Here is a 13,939-nt window from a genome sequence, read left to right as displayed (position 1 = left end):
TGGGTGCATCCTCCTGCACTGATGCCTGGCTGAGCGGGGCCCCACAGCCGCTCTATTGCCAGGAAGGGGCTGCCAGGGAGCTTTCAGGAGATGGTGGCATTTTGGCAGTGCCGTGGGGAGTGAGTGACAAGGGCAGAAACAGGCAACATCCCAGATCTCCTCGGGGGATCACTCCCTGGCCCTAGTGGTGGGAGCATCTCCCCTGGGTTTGGCTTAGACCAGACAGGAGGGCTCAGACCCTCTCTCCACAGCTCAGTCTGTGCTGTCTGAGCAAGCACCGAACATGGCAAGGCAATGGGACCTGGGGAACATGCTTATCCACAGATCAGGCAGCCCAAGTTATATACTGTCGTGCCAGGAGCCATGAAACGGTGACCCCAGGCACACCCCATTGCCCCAGAGGGGCCAAGAGGCCCTGAGAAGACCTTGCCTCTGGCTTGCTGCTCCAGGACTCCATCCCACCATCCACGTGCCTGAGGGCTGTCCCTCGGCACAGCAGAGACACTGGGCACCCAGCAACCTGGCAGCTTTCAGGGTGCACAGCAAGGTGATTATGTCTGTGTGCACATCACAGTGCGGGCACAGGGCAAAGGGACTGCTGACACACGGGCCCGTTCAATGTTCTGTTACCACTGCTGGCAGAATCAGGGTCTGGTCACCTTTGGGCCTCTACCCTTCCTATGGGCAGTGAGGGCAAAACTCCGGCCCTGCCACAGAACTAGGGACACCACAGACCTGCTGGGATAGCACGGTGCTCAGGGCCAGACACTTACGCAGATCGGCTGGTCCTGCACTGCACAGCACACACATCTACATGTAGACACCATGGCATGTCATAACTGTGTGTGTGCTCAGCTGCATGCCGTGCATACTGTGCTGCAGGCTCACACACCTGGCGCACTGTCTCAACGCTCCGTGCAAATGGAGCCACTGCCACTGCTGCCTGCAGTATGACTGCTTTGCAATTAAAGGAATGAAATGTTTATACAGGAATAAATCTGTGTTAATGAGATGAATCCTGCTCCCACCATGACAGGCTCTAAAACAAGGCTAGGAACTTGGGGGAAAGGGGGAAGGTTCAAATGTGCGCCGCTCCCAGCCAGCAGCTAGGCCTGGGAAGGGAAGTGGGGAGGGAAAGGGGAGCAAACTCAGTCAGCTGGCAGGTTGCACGCAGGAGCCACCAGTTCTTTGATTTCCCTGTCTGGTTCCCCTCACATGGAGTTTGCAGGAAAGACCAGACCATTGTCAGGCTTGCTCAGGCTCAGGAGGTGCTTGAGCTGTTTCCTTCCCTGGGAAGACGACTGTGCCTGGCTCAAAGATTTAGGAAGAGCACGAGCTATGTGGACACTGATGCTGCCACAAAGTGGGGACACACTGCTTTGGGCCCTTCCACCTCAACAGCCTGTCCAAAAAAGTCCTTTGCTGAAGCTAGCACCAGGGGCTATGCAGGAAGAAATCCCTATGCAGCTCATCCTTGCTTTCCTCTATTCCTCAGAAACACTGCACTAATCCCTGTCACCTGCCTACACGGGAAACCACGGAGACACAGAATCCAATTAGCTTGAAATCCTGCTCTCACTCCCGCGCAGCATCTCCCTCTGATAGAGCTGTGGAGCTGCAGAGATAAACGGTGCATTAGGATTCCACTGGGGTCTGGCAGGCAAGGATGGCTTTGGAACTGCAGCACCAGCCCAGGGAACGAGTGAGGCACCAGTGTCCCTTTCCCGAGCCTCCCTCTCCACCTCCGCCTCATACCAACCCTTCCTCCTTGCTCGTCCTGCAGCAGCGTTCCCTCAGCCGAGCCTGGCTGTGCGAGGTGAAAGCTGAGGACTGGGGCTAGAGCCAGCAGGTCTGCAGGCTGGCTTACCTACCGCAGGACCCTCACTCCTCGCAGGGGGAGGAAAACCTCTTAGGGGCTGAATGGCATCAAAGCCTCTTGGCTGCTGGGGGTGGCCAAGGTGGCATGAAGCGCAGTGCCAGGGCCCATCTCCTCACCGCTGCAACCCCCCAGGGCACCTCTGTGGCCGGAGGTCCCTTCAGCACCAGCAGGATGTGTGTCACCCTCAGCTCCCTTGTCCCTCCTCCAGCACGGACTGGCCCTGTGCGGCTGGCTCTCTGGAATGATCTGCGGGACAAAGCAGGCTCAACCCCACGGAGGCAGCGGGGAAAGAGTCTGAACCAGGTAATCCTGCCCCGGACAAGCTCAGCACAGCCTCTAGCCACTGCCGAGCAGAGTACAAGGGGTAACTGTTGCTGACTCTGTGCTACAGCCTGGCTGTGCCTGTGGCAACAAGTCTCCTGTGCCTGATGGTACCACAGCCATGCCTGCTGTACTCACGCTCTTCCTTGCACCCACAGTAAATTACCTGCTTTGCATTTTGCAGCAGCAACTTAACAGTATTAATTCATTGTGTTCTGTCTTTAACAAACACCATTATCATATCACCAGCCAGGATTATGCAAATCCTGCGAAAGGAATTATTTCTCTCCCCAAAGTCACCTTGATTTATCAATTTTAGCCCAAAATGAAATACAAGTTGCTTTGGATAAACTGTTAAGCACATGACCACACCCAGGGGGCTGTGATGGCCCCGTAGGGCAAAATACACATCCAGGCACAGCCATGCCCAGCTGGGTGACCCTTCGTATCCACAGGTGACACAGGGGCAGCTCTGTGCTGGCCCCCACCAAGACCACTCCTGTGCCAGCGTGCAGGTGGACCTGGACACTAAGGAACTGGGCCCTGGACCAAGAGCTGGGGAAACAATCCCCTTGCAAAATACTCCTGGGATAACTCCATGGCTCCATTCCCCAGGCACACGGCCACAGGGCAGGTCTGAGGCTGTGCAGAAGCAAGCGGGGCTGGAAACAAGGAAACTTTCCAAAATTGCATTAAGGATTGCTCTGTGGCTGCCACTGGTCTGCCCCTATCCCTGTCCCTACTTTCCACGTCAGGCTGAGCCTGCGTCACGCATAACAAACTGGTGTGTCCTCCCATGCAAGTGTGGATGCTGCTAAGGATCAATGAGCGAGTCTGCATCCCACTCCAGGAATTAGCTCTTTAGCAGGATCCCCAAATAACATAATGCCTTTGTCTGTAATTTTCCTTTGCTGCAGAGATAAAGGCTCCCCACCCCTCTGATGCAGCTAGACCTGGCTGCAGTTGCCCCTCAGCATGTAAGAAAACACTTGTATAATTAAAGGTAACCTTTTTCCCATTATTTGTCAGCAATTTGAGTCAGTCCTTCAGCAGAGGCCAAGAACAGCACCGTAGTAAGAAGGGAGGACTTCTACTCTTCTGCAGGGCAGACAGCAAGCCTTTGCAGCCTGAGCACAGCCTGGTCTTGCAAGAGGAACCAGGCCCTTGGCGAGGGCTTTGCCCTGATGGCCAGCAATTACTTTATGCATTCTGGCTCAGTGCAGAGGGGCTATTCTGAAAGACAGTTCTGCTTCAGATTGCATTAACCATGGATGGTAGCTCTGTAAGAGCAGCAAAAATCTCCCCAATTAGTCCTAAATATTTTTTATTTTCAAACTCAATGTGTTCTGGCAGATGAAGAATCAAGAGCAGCAACCATGCATTGGAGCAGCACCATGACTGCAGGCTGGTGCATTGAAAAGCCATTGACAGGTGTACACTCAGCAGCTCTTGTGCTTATGGCTCACATGTAACTGTAACAGAGATGGGAAATTCCTCCAAAAAAACATATTGTGACAGAGACAAGGATGAAATCAGGCACTGGCAACCTGTGGTAAATTGCAGCTCAGTAGAATAGAATTATCCCCAAACCAAACCCTGGAAACAAAAACCTTAAAAGAAATCCCTGGCACTATGCCTGGACACCCACAGCCAGCACACCCACACCCCTGGCTGTGGTCTACAGTCTGCACAGTGCGAAAATGTTCAATCTGCGTTCAACCTAACCTGCTCTGGGCCTGGGGAGCGGTGAACCGCTCAGGTTCTGTGGGCACACCTGGGGCCAACGCAGAGCTGGGTGCAGGCTGGCTGGTGCTTGTGGTGTGGGATGTTTCAAACCATGAACAGAGACTGTGAGGAGGAACTGAAAGAGTCACCTTGGCCATCCCAGGACAGAGCCTGAATGCTTATGGGAGAGAGATGCCTCCACCTGGCACAGCAAAGACCCAGGCTTCAGGCTGCTCCTAGTCTCACAGAGAGTCGCTCTCTTTCCTGCTCTGATGTGTTCAACCTGGTCTCTCCTTGATCTGTTCCAGCTACTCCCATCTTCCCCTCTGCCTCCCCCACAGCTCCTCAGCACCCGCTCTCATTTCCAGTTGTGCCTGATGTCTTCTGATCATTTCACACCTTCATTCATGCTGTCCTAAACCGGGCTCTGCCAGGCCACCACTGTCCTCGCAAGGTCAGAGGGAAGCTTGGAAAGAGGGACTACATCCTCCTCCTGGTCTTGAGAATCCAAAGGATGAATCTTCCCAGTTGTCGCCAGTCCTGCCCACTTTCCAGATGGGACAGTCTCTCTCCACAGACACGCACCCTCTTGGAGGCAGCCCATGCTCTGCTGAGGATGGGGACGAGGGAGGCCAGAGGCTGGGAAGGCTGGTCCAAAGCTAGAGCACAGGAAGAATGCAATGGCAGAGACAGAAACAGGGAAGGCAATTCAATTTTCAGAGGCTGTCCCACCAATTCAGCTCAGAGAGACGATAAGAAACCCATTTCCAGCGATAGGCACCCTAATCCCCAGCCATCCTGCATTTCCATTTGCGAGAGGCACTATTTCCAACAGGGAGGCATTTTCCCATCTAGGTTTGCTAGAAGGGACAGCAATGGATTAAATACCAATTTTTCCAGTGCTGTTTAACTCCTTCTGTGCCTACTCCTGCCACTTACGCAAGTGCTGGATGTACAGGGCAGCAGAATGGCTGCTGCACTGTGCCCTGGAGCAGGAGAACAGTGCTGGGGGCCTCTCACAGGCTTTTCCCAGTGGCCTGCAGCCTGAAGAGACAGGGAAGAGAGGAAAAATTGAAATGCATCAGCAGTGCAGGCAGAGCAGTTTAGATCGGGAATTTATTATTGCTCAAGGCAGGACTCTGAGACTCAACTGTGGGACAAGAGTCATGCAGCGAAGCTTACATCCAGTGTTAAAACCATTAGACAGGTCCAAAGTGCTGCAAGACTGACTTAAAACTACATTTGCGAGAACACAGGCACATAAAGAAGGAAGCAGACCATGCAGTGATGGCCATGCCCTCCCACATGCCCACCATGTGCCCCACATCTCCACAGTTTAAGCACTGTGGTGCAGGTGCAGCCTTTGCCTCCAGGTTACTGGGGAGAAGAAAGGCAAAAGCAGCACAGATGCAGCAAAGAGTGCATTGGCTGAAGAGGGACTGACTGGCGCAGAAGCACGTACAGATCAGTGGTAGATAATCTCACTCTCTTCAGGAGGGCCATTCAGCACTGGGCAACAGCTGCCACCTTGAACATGTTGTGGCTTCCCCCATCGCTATATGCTGGGGTTGCTCAGGGCCAGCCTCCCCAAGGATGGTTGGTGCCTGTTCCCAGCAGTCCTGGACCTCACTATTAGCAACGGCTGTCTTACAAGAGTCAGCTAACTTCCAGCATCAAGGAGGACTTCTCCCACCACTGGGAAGCCACTAAGCTACACCATTCCTTGGATGCCAGCACAGTCTTTCCCCAGATGCCTGGGGCCGGCCCTCTGCGCTTCCACCACCCATGCCAGCCCTCTTCCTCATTCCACTGTCCTCACTCTGTGCTGAGGATCTCCATTTTTCCCTGTTTCCTGATGTTAGGGCTCCTACCCACTATCTCAATCAGCCCTTCAGGCAGCTGAAGGGCCCGAAACTCCCAGCCCTGCTTCTGTAGCACAACCGATTGCCCTGGCCCTGGCGTCCCACACAGCAGCTCCCTCCTCCCTCCCAGACATCAGACATAAAACTCTCCCCACAGTGCAGGAATAAAGCCTGAACGTTGGCCCCCGGTGCAAAGCTTGCGGGAGGGAGCACTGGTTCCACCCCTCCGCATGCCTCCAGCACCAACCACAACTGTCCATTCATCACCCACTAAACAAATGGAAATTTAAGGGCTCGTGGCTCTAAAACACAGAAAACAACTCCCTGTGCATTTTAACGGTGCTGTAATTTATTGGATCAGAAATGATGAACGGCAGCAGAAGGGGGCTGGGCCCAGCGCACAGGGGACTGCTGATTCAGTGGAAGCCAAAGAGAGATGCATAGCTGAGGGGAGAGTCTGGGAAGGCTCCCAGGATTGCTGTTGCATGGGGCTGGGGGAACACCACCATCTACAAAGACCAATTCCCTCCCACACCTGGCTACCCCACCATTCAGTGTAGCATCTGTAGTAGAGGCTTCTGGAAGAAGCATTCACGTGAGGAAGAACAGAGTTGAGCACAATGCCAGCTATGCCTGTTCTCTGTGCTCCTGAGAGGCACACAGTTATGTTTCCCATGCAGCCCTTGCTGGTGGTTTTGCAGATTCAAGGCACAAGCAAGAAATGCAAAAAATGCTTCAACCCTGGGGAAAGAGGAGCACCTGGTGGAAAGACAGAGAGTAAACACGAGCGTTACCACTCCTCCCCCATGTAATCTCTCAGCTCTGGAGTTTGAGCTGTATTCAGCAGTAATTGAAACCAGGCTCTTTAACACAGGTGCCAATTACTGCCTGTTAACGCAAGGAGCTCTGATAGATAAAGCAATTACCCAGCTCCGCTAGGCTGGAAAGCACGAGATGGGATGGTAGGGCTACTTATGCTAGTGTGGGTCTTGTAGGGCAGCTCTGTGCCCCAGCAAACCCTCTTGTGGTGCTCGACAGGACAAGTTCTTGCACTCATGCCCTCCAGCTGCATACCCCCTGCATCTTCACATGAGCTAGCAATGTGCCCTTGCTGCAAAGAAGGGTAATGATATCTGGGGGTGCCCAAGGTAAAGTATTGCCAGCAGGTCGAGGGAGGTGATCCTTCCCCTTTATTCGGCACTGGGGAGGACACACCTGGAGTGCTGTGCCCAGCGCTGGGCTCATCAGTACAAGAGAGACATGGACGTACTGGAGGGAGCCCAGCAAAGGGCCACAAATATTATGAAGTGACTGGAGAACCTCACATATGAAGAAAGGCTGGCAGAGCTGAGACTGTTCAGCCTGGAGAGGAGAAGGCTTAGGGCGGGAACTTGTCAACGTATACAAATACCTGAAGGGAGGGTGAAAAGAGGACAAAGCCAGGCTCTTTTCAGTGGTGCCCAGTGACAGGACCAGAGGCAATGGGCACAAACTGAAACACAGGAGGTTCCCTCTGAACACCAGGAGACACTTTTTCACGGTGAGGGTGACTGAGCACTGGCACAGCTTGCCCAGAGAGACTGCGGAGTCTCCATCCTTGCAGATATTCAAAAGCTGTCTGGACGTGGTCCTAGGCAATCAGCTCTAGGTGGCCCTGCTTGAGCAGTGGGGGTTGGACAAGATGACCTCCAGAGGTCCCTTCCAACCTCAACCATTCTGTGATTGGGATCTCTGACCATCCACATTCCTTGTTTTCTATGCCCAGGTTCTCTGACCTTCTTGGCCAGCTGCCTTTCCCTGCTCTTCTCTGCTCAAAGTCCCCTTTTGCTTGCCTTTCTGGGGGTGATGTGGCAGTGAGGAAGGTGGATGATCCAGGGGTAGTGTCATGACGATGGGGAGAGGACAACGGTAGGTGCAACTTCCAGAAAAAAACCTGCTGCTCCTTGGTCTTTTATCCTCCAGTAACTGCTGACCTGGAGGAACAGCGCCTTGGGAGAACCTCAGTGGGTGATGAGAAGAGGGTTGACCTACCTGGGCCAGCATCAAGCAGAGGGGAAATCAGTCTTTTATGGGACCATATCAGAGTCCTTTTTGCTCTACACAGAGCACCGTTTGCCTCCCGACCACCCTCCGTAGGAGATGTGCCGGCAGCAAGCTCAGACACATGGATGGGGAGCGATGAGTGGGAGCAGGCTGGCAAGGTTCCCCACTGCATGGCACTGAGAGTCAGATATGGTGCCCACATCTCTAAAAGGATTTTGAAAAAATGGAGGATGCGCAGAATAATTACAAATGTGATTTGGAGGCTGGAGAAAACATTTGCCAGGGACAGAATGAAAGAGTTCAGTCTGTTATCTCACTAAAAAGGCAGCCTGATTTGATTATAAGCACTTCACAGAGAAAAAAATACTTGGTGTGAAAGAGCTCTAACTTTGTTAATAAAGGAGGCTGGAGCCTGTAGTCAGGCAAAGTGTAAATAGGAAACACAACACTGGGCCATGCTACCTGAGAAGTGCCATCTGCTCTGCCTCCTTGCATCCTCCACCCTGTCACGGAAGATACATCAGCTGAGAGACACTGGGTTCATTACAGGCAAAACAGAATAATGGTATTTCTTACTTGGAGTTACACAGGGGCCCCAGATAAATGAATGGTCACTTCAGGCCCTAAAAATCTATGAAACTGTGGGCACAAGCTACAGACAGTACTGCCTAAGGAGGCATCCTTGATGCCTGCAAGAAACAGGGAGCTTCTCTATGTGATGTCCCCATGTGACTGGACTGCAGCAGGAACAACCCCAGGCATCCCAGGTCTACAGGCAGCCATCAGGGACAGACCCCAGAATGTCAATGCTTCCCAGTTTGGCCTGCCTCTGCCCAAACCCACAACAGGCAGCACTACTACATGGGATGGCTGCTGGCTTGGGCAGGGTCACCCGTGGCTGTAACAATGCCTTGCTTCCCTGTGAGGCTGGTGCAAGGAGAGATACCAAGAATATCCCCCCAAGCCCTCTCCCTACATGTGCTTTTTTCTCATTGCACTGTCCCTACTGCCCACACCAAAGTCCATTGGACTGCCAGTGCATAATTGCCTCCCCTGGCCGCACCGCTGGCTGGGGGAGTGCAGCTGCAGCCTCTGATCCAAGTATGACTGGAAGAGTGAGGCTGCTGAATGAATCGAAGAGAACAGATGTACAGGAGTATCAGACCTACAAGGGGAATCCAATCCCACCCCTCAGATGTGGGGTCAGATGCTGTGACCACTGAGGGAGGCACTGGCAGGTTAAGGACAAGTGCCTGGGGAGAGACAGGGCATGTGGAGAGAACTTGAGCAGCATCAGAAGGAAGCCAAAGACCTGTGTCCCAAGGCAGAAGCTATGCTGGGTTTGCAGGACTCATTCTCCACACAGAGTGCTGGGCAGGAGCAGTCTCTATCTCCACAGGATATGCAGAGGCCAAGAAGAGATTCAGGACCTGCTGTACATAACCCAAAACCTGGGATAGTCCCTGCTTGCAGAGCCTACTAGCAAGACCAGCCTGCACCTGTCTCTCAGTCTGGACAACCATCAGCCCTGCTAGCACAGTGACAGAGCAGCGCACTGTATGGTCTTGCAGCCAAGCCCTCCTGTTTCAGTCCTGGCTCCAGCGTCACCAGCCCTAACTTACCAAAAATTGCAAGTCAAATCCTCCAAAACCACATGAAGTTTCTAAAACCACACCTGTTTTCTTTCCTCCCTAGGGGACTTGGAGCCTTCAAGATCATTGGGATCTCCAGTCTCTGTTTTTCCCCACAATCTGGTTTCTAGAGCGCAGGATCTTGTTCCCGACCTACCTCAAAGCTGAGACTCTCTGTGGATACCAAACTCCAGCACTGGGGCTTGGATGGTATCACTGAAGATTCACAAGCAGGCTTGTCGTGGTTTAACCCCAGCCAGCAACTAAACACCACGCAGCCGCTCACTCACTCCCCCCCACCCAGTGGGATGGGGGAGAAAATCGGGAAAAGAAGCAAAACCCGTGGGTTGAGATAAGAACGGTTTAATAGAACAGAAAAGAAGAAACTAATAATGATAATGATAACACTAATAAAATGACAACAGCAATAATGAAAGGATTGGAATGTACAAATGATACGCAGTGCAATTGCTCACCACCCGCCGACCGACACCCAGCCAGTCCCCCGAGTGGCGAATCCCTGCCCCCCACTTCCCCGTTTCTGTACTGGATGGGACGTCACATGGTATGGAATACACCGTTGGCCAGTTTGGGTCAGGTGCCCTGGCTGTGTCCTGTGCCAACTTCTTGTGCCCCTCCAGCTTTCTCACTGGCTGGGCATGAGAAGCTGAAAAATCCTTGACATTAGTCTAAACACTACTGAGCAACAACTGAAAGCATCAGTGTTATCAACATTCTTCGCTCTGAACTCAAAACATAGCACTGTACCAGCTACTAGGAAGACAGTTAACTCTATCCCAGCTGAAACCAGGACAAGGCTGCAGTTCCTCCCTCTGGGGGAAACACCCCCACAGTGTTCATGCCAAGGCAGTAGACTGAAACATGCATTGGGGCACCCCTAGGGCTCTGCCGAAGTGCCTCCAGGATCATCCTTGGCTCTCTCACTCTTCATCTGAAAAGAACCTGGGCATCTTGGTAGACAGCACACTGAACACTGTGTGCACTGCCACTAAAGGCACCTAGCAGCACCCTACACTGTATTAGAGGAACACAGCCAGTAGATCAAGGGGAGTGACTATCTCTCTATACCAGTACTTGTTAGTCCCCATGAAGTAATACTGCATGAAGTTTCCGCCCCCAATACAGGAATCTGTCAGTACCTTCAAGGAAGCCATTTGAGGAGACAGAGCCAGGCTCTTTTTTCAGTGCTCAGTGGGAGGATGAGAGACAATGGGCATAACTATAAAGACATGTTCAGACCAGATAAGGAGAAACATCTTCCTCATGAGGACAGTCAAGCATTGAAGTAGGGGTCCAGAGAGGCTACGCAGTCTCCCACCTTGGAGGTTTTCAAGACCTGCCTGGATGAAGCCCTGAGCAACCCGGTCTCATCTCACAGTTGACCCTGCCTGTGTAGAGAACTGCTGAAGTCCCTTCCCACCTGAATTATCCTGTGCTCTCTAACTCAGCATAGGAGGAGAGAGAGTCTCTTAGCTCCAAACTCAGGGCAGGATGAAGCAAAATGTCAGCTGCCTGCATCAGCTACACGGTCCCCTCCCAACACATTTGCTGCCCCCCCAGACCCTGCCATTCAGGACAGCTGAACACTTGCTTCCCCACTCCCATACTTTCAGAGTCCAGGAAGCTCCTGCTTGGCCAAGGCTGATCGATCTCATCTTCTGACACAGAAGGAGAATTCAAGGCTGCAAGCAAAGTGCTGTGCAGCACACAGTCTCCGACACCTGGCACCAGCTCCACCTCATTCTCCCTGGGGAGTTCCACTGGAGATCTTCAACATCCACAAACAAAGCAGCAGCTCCACAGGATAAAGGGACATAACACCTTCCAGCTCCCTCGATACAGGTGAATTATGTCCACATAGCAGGTGGGTCTGCCTTGCACGGGGTGGTGGAGGAGGTGCTGAAACATGAGGTTAGAAGAATTACTAGGCTGAGACCAGGAGAGTGGCTCTTAGCATGTTCATGACGATGGCTCCAATTAGTGCAATTACAGGGCTTGGCTGCATCTTTCTGCTTGTGATTTTCATTAGCAATTGCATGGTCAATTCTGCTACTTTTCACTGGGCAAGCAGCCAGAAGCTGGCAGCAGCCTCTGCTCCTGGCAAGGTCCAGAGGGAGGCCAGGCTGGCAACAAAGGCCCAGCCAGGCATTCAGATGTCCTGGCTCCTGACAACAAGACGACCGTATGGGAGAAGGCAGGTGAGTGGGTGGCACAGCTACCCGTCCTTGTGGGAAGAGCACGCTCCTCACAGGAGGCTTAACTGCACTCAGCACAGCTGGTCCCTCAGCAGAAAATACCACCACAAACACCACCACTCTCCTAAGTCCCAGACACAGCTCAGTTTTGGCTGCATCACCTTTCCTAATGCAAAGCAAGACAAACAGTTCAACCCCAAAAGATGACTCCCCAAGCAACTGTGGGACACAGAATCTCTCAGGTTAGCATGACCCCAGGAAAGTAAGCCATTTCCAAGTACAGGGTGCAGACTAGGAGCAAAGGTTCTTTCAACCTCCTTGGACCGCACAGACCCAAGGCTGCGAACATCAAAACCTGCATAGCCCAATGATGAAAAAAAAGAGCCTCAGTGCAGAAGCAGGGGTATAGAGTTAGGGGCAATTATTTGCCACTACAAAGATCGCAGATGAATTTGAGTCCTTAACAGCCCCAGGTTGGGTGGTAACCAGCCTTCCAGTCGTCTGCACCCCAAGCTCCCCTTTCCCCACCTCACTAGGCACCAACCACAAAACACATAATAAAAACTACAGAGATGTTCAGCTGAAACACAGGACAGCTTGAGGCAGCCCTATTGCTGGGCACCAGGCTCTGCCTTGCTACTCCTGCGCATTTTGGAGCCAGACTGCCTTTCCCACAGTAAGCTTGCTGATGATACCTCGTTTGCTGGGCACAGGACTGGAGGAGTGCAGAGGGATTTGCAGGGACACTTTCTCCTTGCCCTCAGGATGTTTACTGTATTGAAATTTCAGCAGGAAGCCAAGCATCTGTTCTTAAAATAAAGAGGTCTCCCAGGGGAATAGGTAGGGGGGCAAAATCAGCACACATGTAAACACCTGGTCTTACAGGCAAGAACAGTTTGCGGAAGGAGTGCAGCACCTCCGAGACTCATTCAGCTTTGCTTCTGCCAGTTAATTAGTTCAAACACCATCAATATTCAGTCACAGCCCTCTATTTCCTGTGTATGGCTGTGTGTCAGTGTGTGCACATGGGCCGGCACAGATGGGGGAAGGCCTGCACAGTACGAACATACGTGTGTGTGTGTGCTCTCCCCAGCAAAGGGGCTCGTGTGTCTGTGCTGCTGCATGCACACACAGGTCTCCTCACAATATGACACTCTCCACTCTAAGTCCTCACCAGGTAAGCCTCAGAGCCAACAGCTCTGGCCAACAGGATGGTTGAGCCTCACTGCTTTCAAGTCAATCTTTGTCCATTTCCCCAAAGTACCAACACTGCTTCCCCATTTTGTTGTCTCTATGCCTCACCTCTGCGTCTCCTTTAATCACAGCCTTGAAATTTGTGATGGAGAACCGGTCTCAGGTCACTGAGGGTGGTGAGTTTCACTCACCACAAGTCATAGGATTTGCCCATCCTTCATCACGATGCTCCTGCCAGTGCTGAAGGAGTGATGCAGAGCAGACAGACACTGGATGCGGGTGAACAAAAGTGGAGCAAGTAGATCTTGGACCAAGAACAGCAACATTGGCACAGGGAGTGTGGGGAGCTCCCTCCCTTGCAAAGTTTAGGCTCTCACCAGAAGCTGTTACAAAAGCAAGATAAACCCACAAACAATAGGATCCTTTCATTTTCCTTCTACGTTTCCCAGGCAACACCAAGCACTCAACAACAGTTTAAAGTGCAAAAGTCCCCTCTGTTTGGTCAGTTAATGACAGGAAGATGAAGACACTTAATTAAGCAGAGCTGCTCACTACTTATTGTTTGGTAACCCCAGTCAGCAATGACATTTATACCCAACACTACCCTATTTTTACATGCAAACTCCTATGATGGAGCTCTGAACTCCAGTGGAGGTGCTTTTCCATTCTTAAATTACGGCTCTACAGCTACCCCTGCACACGTGGCTGGGAGTGCATGACAGCACCATGAAGGTAGGTGCACACAGATCTCAGCAGGAATGCTCCAGGCTAGAGAAAGCAATTTAGATACAGAACTGTTGCTCAGACAAACACGCTGATGCACAGATGCTAAAAGAACCCCCAGCTGCAGCAGAGAGGCCTCAGTAGACCCTCAAAATTGGTCAAGCTGCATGGTTCCTGATGGGACTCCAGGAAGATCCTCTCTTCAACCAAAGGGCAGGACCATGTCTTTAATGCATAGCTGGGCACATATGTTTAGCATTCCTGCTTTGGTCACTTGTGGAATGAGGTGCTGAAGGGTGAACAGTGTGTGTTCTCACCTCTTTGTAGCATGCTGGGGCTGGCCCA

Source organism: Harpia harpyja, chromosome 1, assembly GCF_026419915.1.
Source record: "Harpia harpyja isolate bHarHar1 chromosome 1, bHarHar1 primary haplotype, whole genome shotgun sequence".
Lineage (NCBI taxonomy): Eukaryota > Metazoa > Chordata > Aves > Accipitriformes > Accipitridae > Harpia > Harpia harpyja.
This window is presented reverse-complemented; position numbering follows the sequence as displayed.